The sequence below is a fragment of the Poecilia mexicana genome, unplaced genomic scaffold (assembly GCF_051168715.1).
Source record: "Poecilia mexicana isolate PSO_F unplaced genomic scaffold, ASM5116871v1 scaffold_16, whole genome shotgun sequence".
NCBI classification, from domain to species: domain Eukaryota; kingdom Metazoa; phylum Chordata; class Actinopteri; order Cyprinodontiformes; family Poeciliidae; genus Poecilia; species Poecilia mexicana.
This window is the reverse complement of record NW_028263385.1, coordinates 21783176-21797565: the sequence shown is the minus strand read 5'-3', so window position 1 is coordinate 21797565 and position 14390 is coordinate 21783176. Positions and strand designations below refer to the sequence as shown.

Below are 14390 nucleotides of genomic sequence, written 5' to 3'. Positions count from 1 at the left end.
AAGTCAATTATATATGCTTAATGCTATGGGTGCACCAATTGCAATTTTCTGTCTGATTGCACATGACCTGCCGATTCCGATTGTGACTGATACCAATTTTTTTTTTTTTTTTTGTCTGAAATGTCACTAAATAATATAGCAAGAAAGTCGCTGAGTTGGTAACAGTAGGGTGATCATTGCCACATGTTGTTAAACATGCAGATGTGATCTGGTGGGTGGGACTATCAGTCAAGCCACTCTCACAAGAGAGCAGTGAGGTAGATAAGCCAGCCAACAGAGGAAGCTTATTCTATCCAACATCTCACAATCAGGATCAGGATCAATATTTTATGATCAAAGGTGAGAGTCAAGTTGGAGGTGAACCAGTAAACTTATAAAGAGTTATTTGTTTAACAAAACACTTCAGACAAAAATTCATTCTTGTTTATAGGTTGGTATTGTTATACAGGTGAACATCTAAAACTTTTTTATGAACATCACTTCAAGGAAACAGTGAAAAAACCAAGCACATAAATTCTTGCCCGTCTGACACACTGTAAGTCAGGTTGCTCTCGAACACCATCTGCATTTCAAACACTATCATCTCGAATGCAGCAAAAGTGTGCAAGATGGCACAGACATGTAAAAAAAAAAAACACTACCTGCACTTGATCCCTACTTCAGGTCCAGGTAGGGCTGCCTCTCAAGGATCAAATTGGGTCTCTTGGGATGGTTCAGGTGGTTCAGTCAGTTTATAGCCAGGTCTCTGCACAAACGGCAGAGACCTGTTTGATCCGCCTGGAGGTTTATGAGGCAGCCAGGCAGTGATGTTACTTTGCTGACAGGAAGTGAATGTGTGGATGGTACCAAGCTCTGGATCATGACAGAATAATCAAATTGCTGATGCAACAGAACAAACTGTCTAAATAAACCTGATGGGCTGGGCTAACTTTTGGCATTTGAGAGACAGCATAGACTCTTCCACAAACTTCAGGTGAAGTTTGCATAAAATAGATGGAATATGTGATGCTGACAAAAGAGAAACATTTAATACAGCCATAGTCGGGGAACTAGACAAGAACCAGAAATGGGACTGAAGAGTGTACTTTTTTTTTTTTTTGCCCTTCACTATCAAGGGCTCAATCCATCCAACCGGAGTTCATGGTACCAGTGAGGACTAATTCACGTGAACCCACAAGAATATTTATCTTTTAACGCGTTCAAAGATAAATATTCTAAGCCCCAATAATAACAACAAAATGTTACTTTAGTCATAATAACAACCAAGACTAATTATGGTTTCAACATTCATACCAACTGTGGAATCTGAATAAAAAGAAAAAAGCAGAATTCACATTTGAAGTTTAACAATCAATATTATTTGCATATACCGTTATACCGAGCATAATTTTCAATGAACTCTGTGTTTCTGAACCAGTATAAGCAGGTTATTGATCCTAGGAGATTGTCTGTTATGCAGATTCAATCTCAAATTGTGGTGTGTGAACTCGCTTCATAGATTTCAACATTACAATGTCAATTTTAAAATAAACTTAATTTAAGTTATTTGGGAAAGCAGTTCCTTTGTCTTACAATTATTTATTAAGTGAAGACAGCTGGGAAAAAAGGCACAATTAAAGCAAAGAATCCCAAGTGTAACTTTTAAGCCACTGGAATCAAAACTTGGGCTCTGTTCGCACAATCAATCATTGTTTTTGATTAAAACTTTAGTCATTCTTATCACCTCATGAAATAATTAATCGCTACATTTATTTGATGTTTTTTTTTTTATTTGATGTTTATTAATTATCAAAAATGCTGTCAGAGTATACTTAGAAAATTGAAGGAATACTGTTTTTTGGGGTTTTTTTACACATAACCAGATCTTCATTTGAAAAAAAAATGTAATATACTTTGCAGTCGTGGCTCTTTTGCTTTAGTTGCACTAGGCTGTGTTGTGACTGAGAGCTGAGACGGGTTAGAGAAACATTACTTTCCAGCTGTCTCAGGAATTTTCTCCCGGGGAACGAGGAAAGGTGACACAAATTTACAGAGGATTTTTTAAAGAAGGATAGAAAAAGGATAAAGCCTGCACCTATCTTGTCACTTCGCCTTCTCTCCCTGAATTATTCATAACGTGGAAGAATAAACAGCCCTACTTTGCAATGTAAGCATTTTTAAGAATAAAACCCGAAAGTTGTAAAGGTAACCTTTAACTCCGGCGCAGGCTTAAGTGACTTCACACACTCAAAACAAAGCAGCTGTCTTCACACTCCGGGAAGCTTGATGTGTCTGCGCACCGAAGCGATGTACGTTTTAGTTAGGAACGTAACTAAAGCATGCATGGAGAGAAGAGCACTGATGCAATCAGGTCTCATACTCTCCTACAACAGACTGGGATTTCAATATTTCAATCTGCGTGAGATTTTACATTTTCAAGACAAATTGCTCTCTTTAATTGATCATTACATAATAGTTATAATTCTAACCCTAAACAGCAGGTGAAGAAAAACTAACTAAGCTTCAAATAAGTGTACAATAAATTATGTTTTTCTAACATGGTGCTCAGTTTGCCATACATTTGGATCTTACATCACTGAAGCTGGCGTCTCACCATCTTTGTTACCAATATGCTTTTGTGTCTGGAATAATTTTGTGAACTATTATTTTCCCATAATCTACACAATAATTACAGCATCTCCCTAGTTGCATGAATCTTATACGGCTCTGGATATTAAGTTACTTGTGACATATGTAATTTCATTTGGGGCCAATAACACAGTGCTTGACTGAAGACTGTCTACTTCACCCAGACACATCATGAACCTTGTTTACTTTTCAGGAGAAGAAAATGTCATTAAAAAAGAATCGTGTCGCATATAAACGCTGCCAACACAATTATTTGCTTAATCTTAATGCCATTTTTACAACACCACTCATTACAGCATTAGGGTACAGCTTTAATGATATCACCTAACACTACTTGGACTTCAGAAAGTCAGCCAGTGTTCAGCTGTTAATAACACCCCTGCCTGTTTGTACCCCAAAATCACTGCCTAATAATCTCTTAACCGGCAGACAGCAACAGATTTGTCTGTGATAAAAATCCCCGTTCTTGCATGCGTGTCTGTGTCGCTAACAGGCGAGCTTGTTGTCCTGTGTCTGTGTGTCTTTTTTGCGTATCCATGCCGGTTTCCCTGATGTATGCCTTGTCTGCGTGTGTTTGTGTGTGTGAAGCAGATTTAGTTGTGATAAAACCTTGGTCTTTGGAGGGATTACGAGTCCATCCCCAGACAGCAGCATGCTGAGCATTTATGGCGGTAATAAGTTGATCTGTAAGGGACAGATAGGCAGCTGGCTAAAGCTGTTATTGGAAACTGTGTCCCTGCATCTATACCTGGGACAGGATGAAAGCTGAGTAAAAGGCAGTATCGTCAGAAGCATCTTAGACACGCTGCATCATGCGTCAGCTGAATGTCATCCCATGCATTTTGATCTGGCTCACACCTTTGTGCTTTTCCCTCCACTGATTTGTCATGCACTTATAAGCAATTTGGTTTTGCTCGCAATAGCTACCAAGTGGGCAACCGCAGGCGTTAGAATATGAGCATGTATTAAGCTGAACATAAAATAATTAAGCAGCCTCCAAACTCAGCTTCCGAGATCCGAAAGCTAAATTTTCTGTTCATTTTTTTGAGGATTTCTATTTTAAAGGTCATAAAAGTGTGTTTCACTTTGTGATCTTGTACACTCCTTTCTCGCACCCCCTGCCCGCTCCCTCCAGTGAAGGCACTGGGTATGTAAAACTAGGGCAGAAATTCTCCAAAAGGTCACATGTTTTCAGATTCAGCCTGGGCAGTTTTCATTTCAAAGCTGTAAAATACATCTGTACGGTTATTATTTTCCAATATTACCTCGTGGCATTCCTGAGCTCATAGCTTCAAATGTACCAATCTGAGAAAAGCCCTCCGGTTATCTGTCTTCTGTATGTCTCAAACTGGAAAATAAAATGACTTCTCCACTCGTGACTGCCTTTCTCACCACAGTCCTGGTGAGAGAATTCCTGTAAATGGAAGAGAGGTTGATATAAAGTGCGGCAGAAAGCCTAATATCTACCTGATTTGTTTTTCTTGTGACTCTCTCTGTCTTGCTACTTTTTTTTTTTTGCTCTCAATCTACATCTTTATATTTTCCTTTTCCTCTACGTCTCTCTTTTGTTAGCCCTCCATCCTTCCCTTTCCTCCTTCAAATTCTCAGACGTTTGAGACATAATAATGAAATAATTCATTCCCGTCCCTTAGCGCTGGTAAGTATTAGCATTCCAGCAGAGAGCGTTAACTTATCTCATGGCTACAGCCGTTGAATGGTAAAACTAAGCTTTGATAGTTTGTAACAGGATGACCACAAAACGCCTTCAGCTCAGAGAATTAGGACTGTCATCATGATTAGTAATGGTGGGCCTAATGTTTTACTGCACTGTAATTCACTGTACTGTAGCCACAGTGCAGTGTCCTGTATGACTCATTTTCGAGCACAAAAGGACGATCAACCTAAATTCAGCTGCAGGGAAAAATTAAATGAGATTATTACTGCTCCAGGTTTCAACAACTTGCTAATCTTAACTGTAGTCTTTCTTTCTTTCTTTTTTTTTTTTGTCTCCAAAGCTTCATTCTGCCTGACCAAATCTGTTTTGGGCAGGTGGTATGTTTTAAAGCTCCAACTCAAAATCCATTTGGCCATATGTCAGCACTTGCATCGGAGCATCAAACATTACCTACCAGACTGGAAGAAAAAAAAAGGAATAATTCAATCAGCATAATGTAACGCTAAGGAAATGCTGTATGTCTAAACACTGAGATAAACTGGACCTCAGCTACAATTTGTCATTTTATTGCTTTTTTAAACAGCAAACGACATCCACTCTGCACATAAACGCTTGAGCATTCCTGTGCGGTTGCATGCTGCAGCAGCCATAAGATGCACACAGTGAGTGGTAAAAATAAACCCGATAGCTTTCTGGAGGGTCGCCACAGGACGTCTGTGAGAATTAGGCTCAAAGTAGAGATTAGTTACTGCAGTTTTGATGTTGTATTTTCTCTTGTTCAATAAACTTTGCATATCATCAGTGTAGCAGGCAGACTTTTTGAGAATCAAACTAATGACTGCATAATAATGAACATTGCAATCCCATGCCATGATGTAGAGTTACCTTTATTTTGGTTATAGGCATAGAGGTCATGAGGTTCTGTGATGTTTGACACACAGTGTAGCTGGAGATGAGACATATTATCGACCAAAATGATACAAAGTTTTCAAAAACTACTTTGATTTGATGCTTCGTTTGAGTCGCATAGCAGCAAATTTGACAATCATTTCATAGCGGCGGTGTGAGAATGCAGTGCTACTCTGTTTATGTTAAATTCAATGGTGGGAGACATTATACATGTAAGGATGAAAAAAAAAGACCCAAAATGCCAGAAATCTGTGACTATAAGAATAGTTATGTAAAACGATATCATGCCACAATATTTCACGAATAATAGTGAAATAAATTTAAGCTAACATTACACTGGATATGATACTGAGTGCTTTGAGGCTGGCACTCTGCGTTTATGTTTGAGACTTTTTTTTTTTGTTGCCCTGTTGTTTTGACAGTCAGGCCGACAGACACTCAGTTGGAAAAGGCTCCACCTCGTTTGAAATGTTTGTGTGGCATCATTTAGATACTTGTAGAAAAGAGAAATGTAACAGAGTGACAAGATAAGAACTAGATGTTCTGTGAAAAGATTGTGACTTGCTATCCAATGAGCGCTAAAGAGGCTATCAAAAATTGGCATGTTTAGCTTTTCTTAAATGATTGCTAAGATTGTTTTCATTCTCATGAAGAAAGCATGGCTTTAGTAACAAATGCATTTTTGATTTCGGAAAGTGCATTAACCATGAACGTAATCAAACTAACAGAGCAACATGCAGATGCAGTGTCGCGAAACATTAGAAACAAACTAAAGTAGCCTACATCTGTAAGTTAGATCTGTATCTGATCTGGGTCTGTAATAATGCATACCACAGATGAAACTGCCTGGAGGCTATCAGAAATTTCAAGCATAGATTTATTTTTTTTTTACTACTCTTTGAGAATAAATTAGTTCCAAGTTTCATTTCTAATTTGCCGTTTATTTGAACAGAATAAACTTTGTTGAGAAAATAAATTCTCATTTTCAAGAAAGATTTGTTCCAGGGTCATGGAATAACAAATTGGGAAACATCTACATTTCTGCTTCAAATATCTATGAGGAGCTCACCTAACTTCAACATCAAATCAATTTTTAGATTTGAAAAGTTTAACTAGACGTTTAGTGTTAAAGACAGGCATGCTTAATAAGCTAGTAGTCATTACGTAGATAAAATTTTAATTTTAAAGACATTAATAAATAAATCTGATACTTTCTATTTCTCATTACTGTAACATTTAGCAAACAGAAAAAAGATGTGAACTGTAACTGACATAAAACAAGAGAAGCTTGATCAGATAGTGAGAAAGGTGTATGTAACTTCTGGTTTCGTAAGTAGGTCAGTATAGATAATGCACGATGCAGCTATTTGCATGTATAATGAAACTAGGCAAAGCTCTAACAGTTTATTTGAATGCAGTGCTTCACTGAAACTGATCCGACTTGTGAATGTACATTCCAGTTAATGAGAGGAATATTTCATAAATATATATGCATATATATATATATATATATATATATATATATATATATATATATATATATATATATATATATATATATATATATATATATATATATATAAATAAATAACAACCCTCCACAGATAGTTAGTACAGACGTTCCCTCCCCGATGCACTGATTCCAACATTGGGCCAGTGTGGTAATTAAGAACAACATACACTCTACATACCGGTACAACCAGTATCTACAAGTTTTAGTTTTATGCAAACCAAGAATGCAAACCCTATGAAGTGAAAAATTAGGTGTGGATGTGCAGCCTTCAATGGCATACACAAATGAGTTGATTTCAGCTCACATAAAGCAGATGGAGCATGACAAATGTTAGGAGAGCTGCAATTTATGTCATGAAAGCATTATTGATAAGCAGAGTAATTAGAATGCACACACAGGAAGTTGGCACACAGTTAGAGAAACTATGTTGTAGCAAGTTCATTACCGAGGCTTTAATCATAATCAGGTGTCCTAAAATGTTATTTTTTTCTTCTTTTATTTTTTGCTTTTTGGCTTTGTTCTTTGTTTTCTGCAGGAGGTTTATCATCTAAAATAAATGCAGATTTTAATTTGAGAGAAGACAGCTTCATCTGTGAAAAACTGGATTACTTGCAATGAGTCAAATCTAAAATAATTAACCTTAATTAAATAATTAGTTTAGATACACATACAATTATTCCTAAAAAAAAAAAAAAAAAGGAACATGTCAAATAAGCACAGGCAGTATTTTGTTCAGTTCCAGAAAGCTTCAACACTTCCCAAAATGTCAAATGCTTCTACGTGTGCTTTTGCTTTCAGTAACAAAAATCTTATTTATAGGTTTTGGCATAAAGTCCTCCCGACTGGCTGAAAATATTTTTGGAATGCAGAGTTGAACGTATGGCAGCTGAAGCTTAGTAGTTTACCAAACATTCCATCGATGCAATCCTTTGCGATTGCAATAATGCACACATTGGTGTTACAATGACAACTCCAATTCCTTACATTATAGCTCAAGGAAACATGGACCAACACTCAAAGACAAAAACAAGGACGTAGGGTTCTCAAAGACCCATCTAAAAACACCAGCGGTGATGAGTAAATTGTTGACCACAAGAGTCAACGTAGATGAAATAAAAAGTTCCTTTGGTTCAAGGTTTTATACTTATTCAGACCTGGGAAGAGCTGAGAGCACATTACATATACTTTCCACACTTTTCAAGAATGTCTCAGCGGAGTGAAAACATTTCAAATCACCTTCATGCCAAAAGACAAAAATCAAGCCAAATGACAGATGGAGACGTTACACTTCTCTGACTATGTGTGAGCTTGTGTTGTCATCTAATGAACATCATGACTCATGTGGAATCTCCCTCTTCCACTGACCTGAAACTGTCTCACCTGTGTGTCACAGAGTTGACTGACCTGGTTTTTCTCTAATTCAATCATTTCCAGGTTCTGTGGCTCAACAGCAGCGGGATGCAGGTAAATGTCGCACTGCAGGTCATAACACTTGCTGTTTAACAGAGGACATAATTAGATTTTAAAGCAACAATGGAAATGTATACGTATACATACATCAGTTAATAATTTTAAAATTGTAATCGAAGCCAAAAATATCCACATCCATCACGGGTGCCCAAAGTTGGTCCTCGAGGGCCGGCATCCTGCATGTTTTAGTCCTCTCCCTAGTGGTAGTAACAACCTCCTTAGCAAGTTAACGTTCTCCTTAGGCCTTATAACGAGTCATCATTTGATGCAGGTGTGCTAAACCCTGGGAGAGAACTAAAACATGCAGGATGCCGGCCCTCGAGGACCGACTTTGGACACCCCTGACATAAATGAAAATGTCATATGAAGACGTCTGTTCTGAAAAGGCCTTGAAGGTTTTGTTACAGAACATTTCTATACTTCAGGGAAGTATGACTCATCTGCAAACCTACCATGACATGAACTTACAGGTCAATCAACGAGAGCATTAAAAAGACAAGCAGCTAAGAGAGATTTGCTGGAACATTGGAGGAGCTGAAGAGATCCAACGTTCTGGGGGCAATTTTTGCCCAATGTGTGGGAGAAGGCGCTCCACCGAGAAAGACCCAACATGGAGTCTTTGGCCAACATGCAAAACTCTGTGATGTAGAAAACTAACACTGGACCTCAACCTGAACACATGGTAAAACATGATCATGCAGTGGGGATGCTTTTCTTGGTAACACTTTATTTGAAGGGTTGAATAAGACTGACATGATACTGTCATAAACATGACATAACACCTGTCATGAACATCAATAAGCCTTCATGAATATTTATGACTGTTGTCATAAAGTGTCATTCGGTAAATTATGACACTTTTAGTACAAAGTTGACATGATTCAAAATCTCTTTGTTATGACAACTTGACATTAACCAAGAAATCATTACTCATATAAATTTGTTATAAAAGTATTAATGATTGCACTTTAAAGATTAGGTAACTTTATGTTATAAAAGGTAAAGTTTAAACAGTAACAGTAAGCGTTGGCTTAAAACAAAATCCTGATGAAATACATTGAAGTGTGTGGTTCTAAGGTGAAATATTTGAAATGATTCAAGTGGTACGGATGTTTTCATGAGGCACTGTAATAATCCAACTCAGACTAAAACCCACTGTAAACCAACACTCTCCATGGATGCTATACACACGATGAACACAAAACCTCTGTGTTGTCTGGGTGACCGTTTGCTCATTCACATTCATCCGTGTGTGTAGTTTACTACTAATTAAATCCAGGTGAAAAGATGTCCTCCCTACTAACTCAGTCATTTCTGAACTATTTACATCCGAGTCCTTCGCTACAGGCCGTGCTCCAGTTGTATCTGTGCCTCGGCGCTGCAGAGAAATGCATGGTGAAAATGTGATGCTGCAGGACCATGTGGGTTGTCACGCAGGAGTAGCTGGTTTGAGGGGGCTGGGGGGCGGAGCTCGGATGATGACGAAAACGGTTGTAAGTTGTAATTGGCTCCCAATGACATCACTGATAAAGACCTCCACAGAGGGAGCGAGAGAAAGGGCTGAATCCCGCACTCACACTCAGATGAAGTCATGCATCTTTAGAGAGCTGCTTGGTTTCACACAACTGTGTTGCAGACATCTAACGCAAGGTTATGAAATTGGTCTCATGTTCCCCCTTATGAAACTGAACCACTGGATGTCACATGAAGTAGGCAAGGCCAGAATGAGATTTTCAATTTTGAGTAAAACTATCCTGGTTTCATTATGTTATTATAGGGATTAAAAACAAAAATGTCGAACATCAACAAATTTCTGCTTTCGAATGAGAAAAAGTAAGAAATATTCCAACTGCTGTTGAAATAGTATAACTTATTACACCTATGGTCATCTCATCTTTAACCATTTTTTATTTTGTAATTTTGCTTCTGCTACATAAAATTAAGAAAAAGTCAATAGTTGCTTCCAAGTGTTTATAGTGCATAATGTATCTTTCTAAAATGTGAAACTTTATAGTCACATACGCACAAGAAGCTGATATGAGTGAGGTTTGATACTCTGGTCGTTATCTTAATAAATGCGATGTCTCCGTGTCGGTGGTTTTCCCGACTGAAAATATTTTTGAAAGAGTCAAATTTTTCTTTCTTGTAAGCATTGTAAAAGTACAGATGGCTTCATTCTGGCAGCTGACCAGTAGGGCACAGCAACAGGTGGGAGAGGGGCAGTCCTGTGTTAATCTATGCCTCTAGGAGCTACAACAAAATGCAGCTCACTCCAGCGCTTTCTCTGACATCTTGTAAATAGAACTTTAAATCAATGGAAAAGGAAAATTTTCCCTCCAAATTCTTGCAGAGTTGATCCACTGCTAATACAGCACATTTGGAAATGTAACCAGTCAAAACATTGAACACAGAGTTCATCTGAGTTAGCTGAATTTAGACAACAAAATAAGAAACCATGACTTCTGGTTATTCTTTTTATTTTACTACAAATTTTAGAGAAGGTGTGGGTTGCTGGCAGCATTAAAGGTTGAAAACATTACATTTTCAGAATCACAAAAATGTTGTCACGTTGTCAATGCAACGGAAAAGTCTTTTTCATGAGAAAGTGGCCAGAGTTATCTCGGGTAGCATAATGGATAAAATGAAGGAGCCCTGCCCCTCCCCCATCTGTTTCTGAATACTGCTTGGCAGTTAGCCTAACATACAAAAAAGAACCAAATTTGGTGATGTTGGGTAATATTATTTCTGTTTGCTTAAAGCAGACAGTCTGAATTTGTTTGGCCCCTGGAACATAATTTCAGATGGTGAAACGTTTATGAATATGCAGTCATCGAGCTTCACGGAGGATGTCTGTTTAGCAGCTGACTGTGGATTGACTGCTGGAACAGACAGCCTGACTAACCAAATAATATAAGCTTATTATACCTATGCTAATGTATAAGAAATAAAATTTGCTTAAGCGGATATATAAAAACAATGAATACATGTAATATAAAGGGTCTATTTATTTATTTTACCTGTAGTAATGAATATATTATGGTATTTTGCAGCAGAATGAATATTTCTGGATTGAAATTTTTGTCAATACTGTAATATTGTAAAAACTTTTTGCTGAACCTTTTCATTCTATCAGAGCCTAATTCTGCTCCAGGCCTTCCTTAGTCTCCCATTTCGATGAAAATAAAGAAGAAAAAATAAGTCCTTGGTTTGTTTTGGCAGTTTGCCTTAATTGCTTCAGTGGTTCTTGTTTCTAGATAGAATAACTATGGTGGACAAGCTGTTGACAGGCTAATGGTACATTTGTAATCTGTAAATTACAGCATGTGAGATGACAATGTCTTTACCACGGCCTCATTCTTGAACAGTATCTGAATGGTAATTTTTATTTTTTATCCTCAGTAATACTAGGCAACTTTTCATTACCTGTCTTTTGTGTGTTTGCTTGGCTGACACGAGAGAGGAAACAAGCAGCTGGACAACTGCCAGAGCCCACTCAAAAGTAATATCACCTACCCGTGCCGAGGGCCGAGGAGGATCAGAAGCGCAATATCCTGCTATCCCAGAGACTCTGGCTCAAGATGTGTCTTGCGGAGAGATTTACCATGAATTCGGATAATCCTTAAAGTGTCTCCATGAGTTTGGGATTTTCACGTGTGCCCTAAAACGCAATCCAACTGGCACCGCTGTTGCAAAAGTTTAAATCCAACCTGAGATAAGTCTTTACCTTCTCCCCAAAAAGAACCTGCACAGTCTCTTAATCCTCCTCTCCATCTTAAAGCGTCGTCTGATAGGTGATCCTGTGGCATCTTCGTATTGTTTCAGTATATTGTTTTTGCCCATTTTCTTGACCTTCCACAGGAGACGCCTTGCTCGATAATCTGTTAAAATTCCACCTAAGGGCAAAGCAGAATCGAGAAACAGATTAAACATACTGTAGCAACTAAATCAAAGTTTTGCTCTGTAAACTGTAAAGTACTTTTTTGTAAAAGAGTAGCCCATTGTCAAGAATTATCCAATAACTATTACAGTTTGGTTTTTTTTTTTACACAAAATTTAATGTTAAACTGGTGAGAAATCAGTCCCATAAAACAGTAAGATGGCTTTGTTGTAAATTAAACAGTAACTTACAAATGTACTGTGTTTCATGTTGTATTTCTATTTTAAATTCCAGTTTTTACTTTTTTTTTCTAGCTCGTGGAAAAAAAATAAGACTGACAAACAAAAACAACAGTAGCCTATTTAATTTCAATATGGAGCACTGGCACTTTTTACCTCATTTAGATATGAACAGTGAAATTCAAAATTGTTTATCTTAGTTATTTTTGAGAATACATAACATGACATATAGTATGTAACTTCTGAGAATATTGTGTAAGGAAATCCCTAGCTTTAAAGTTATACAGTTTTTTTTTCAACAGCAAACAACTATCAAAACAACAGAAATGATTGATTAAAGTTAAAGAAGTTTTTTTAATCACATTAATAAAGCAGAACAAAGAACTTCAGTAAGTTTGGTCAAACTTATTCAAAGTCATCTGGTTAAATCAGTTTTTATTCTTCATTACAGATTAATAGTTAATATCAGACCGTTTAAAAGTACAACACTGATGAATGTACCACTTCAAATAGTTTGGACAAACTATATTTAAATACTGGGTTCCTGTTTGTTTGTTTGTTTGTTTGTTTGTTTGTTTGTTTGTTTGTTTGTTTGTTTGTTTGAGTGTGTGTTGTGTTGTGTGTACAAAGCCCCATTAAATGCTGCTGTGTTTTGGTCCTGACAAGTAAAACTCCAGTTGGTGAGTATCATTTTTAAGATGCAAAGTAATGTGTTTATTCTTAAATAACCTAAACTGAAATATCAATATTAACAAAAAAAATGTCCTATGAAGTGAAGGAAATCAAACGGGACATTTCCAAGTGGATTTGTGCTCTTTTCAGTCGCTCTTCTTTGTATGAGGCTGAGAACAAAGGAACCTTTACAGTAACAAAGACGCGCTGCAGCGACTTATACCTGTTGATCTGTTTTCAACGCACCGCAGCAACTTTCTTAAGGATTCTACGAACGCATTTATTTTTTCTTTTCGTCTGGCAACATCGTTCTTGCCCTTCAAATACAGAATTAGAAAAGTTTGATTGTGACTCACTGGCTTGTTTCTTGCAGACTTTACACCTGATTGCATTGTAGAGAATTTCCTCAGTGCAGCGCCAACTTCTCAAAAACAAAAACGCAACTATGAAAAAAATAATAATAAAAAATCTCTATACACGAGACTACATTCAACTATTTACATGAACTAATCCAGTCACTTTTTTGTTTTTCCTGCGTGCGTGCGTAAAGCGTCCTTCCCTTGCAAACTTCTGACAGGCTTTGTTTTGCGTGTCGCAACATCCCCGGGAGACAAAAACACGGCACCAGCACTTACTCCATCTCACATCCATTAAAATCCCAGACATAACACTTTGAGAAGCAGAACAAGTTTGCTATGAGTGAGCGTTATGAAGATGCGTCTTTGAGCATCCCCTCAAGTTCTCTCCTCAAAGACAAAGGAAAAGGGGACCGCTCCTCTCGCGCTCTCTCTCTCTTGCCTTGATTTCTCTATGTCTCTCGTCCTCTCCCTCCTGCTTTGTGCTCAAGTTTTGAGCGCTGACGCACCAAGTACAGCCGCAACTTTTCACTGGAAACACACTCAAACCAAGTCACTCCAGAGACGGGGCAAGCGATTGCAGCATCCCGGTCGGAGGCAACTCACCTGGGCTGGTTTGCTGTGCGCGCGTTCCCGTGCGTCCGTGGAAAAAAGTTTGAGAGGGGCACATCAAGCTCTGTGTTGTGGAGTCCCCCCTTTGTCTACACGTGTGATAGATGGATGGGTCTCCGCTTGGCCGCGCCTAGTTCACTTCGCTCTCCACAGAGTCCCGCCCTCTCAAAGTCAAACAACTATGCGTACAAACAATATCGGACAGAGGAATCTCGTGATTGTTTGAGAATATGATTTGGATGCATTTTTGGATGTGGTTATTTTTCTCTTTCACGTAAACAAATTTGGTGTGATTGGCTCCTGTTCTTTCATTTGACTGAAAAGCCGCACTAAGTTAACTCTAAGGCTGCTCATTTCTACTTGTCTACCTTGACTCCTCTGACCAGGTTTGAGAATAAAAGGCGCGGAGGGCTGGCTGACAAGAACTTCCCTGATTGCG

At 37.9% G+C, this 14390-nt stretch overlaps 1 long non-coding RNA gene across 2 annotated transcripts in view; it reads right to left on the bottom strand.

Annotated features, from left to right (window-relative positions):
- LOC106925896 (uncharacterized) overlaps positions 1–14105 on the bottom strand; it is a 120337-nt gene extending 106232 nt beyond the window's left edge. Inside the window, exons 1-2 of one of the 2 annotated variants that reach the window (XR_015765565.1) lie at positions 13946–14105; positions 11709–12088 (exon numbers count right to left, since the gene is read on the bottom strand). This is a non-coding gene — a long non-coding RNA (uncharacterized LOC106925896). Of the gene's footprint in view, positions 1–11708; positions 12089–13618; positions 13914–13945 lie in introns of those variants that run through there. The other variant, XR_015765566.1, reaches the window with a different exon arrangement.
- Between the last annotated feature and the right edge of the window lie 285 nt (positions 14106–14390).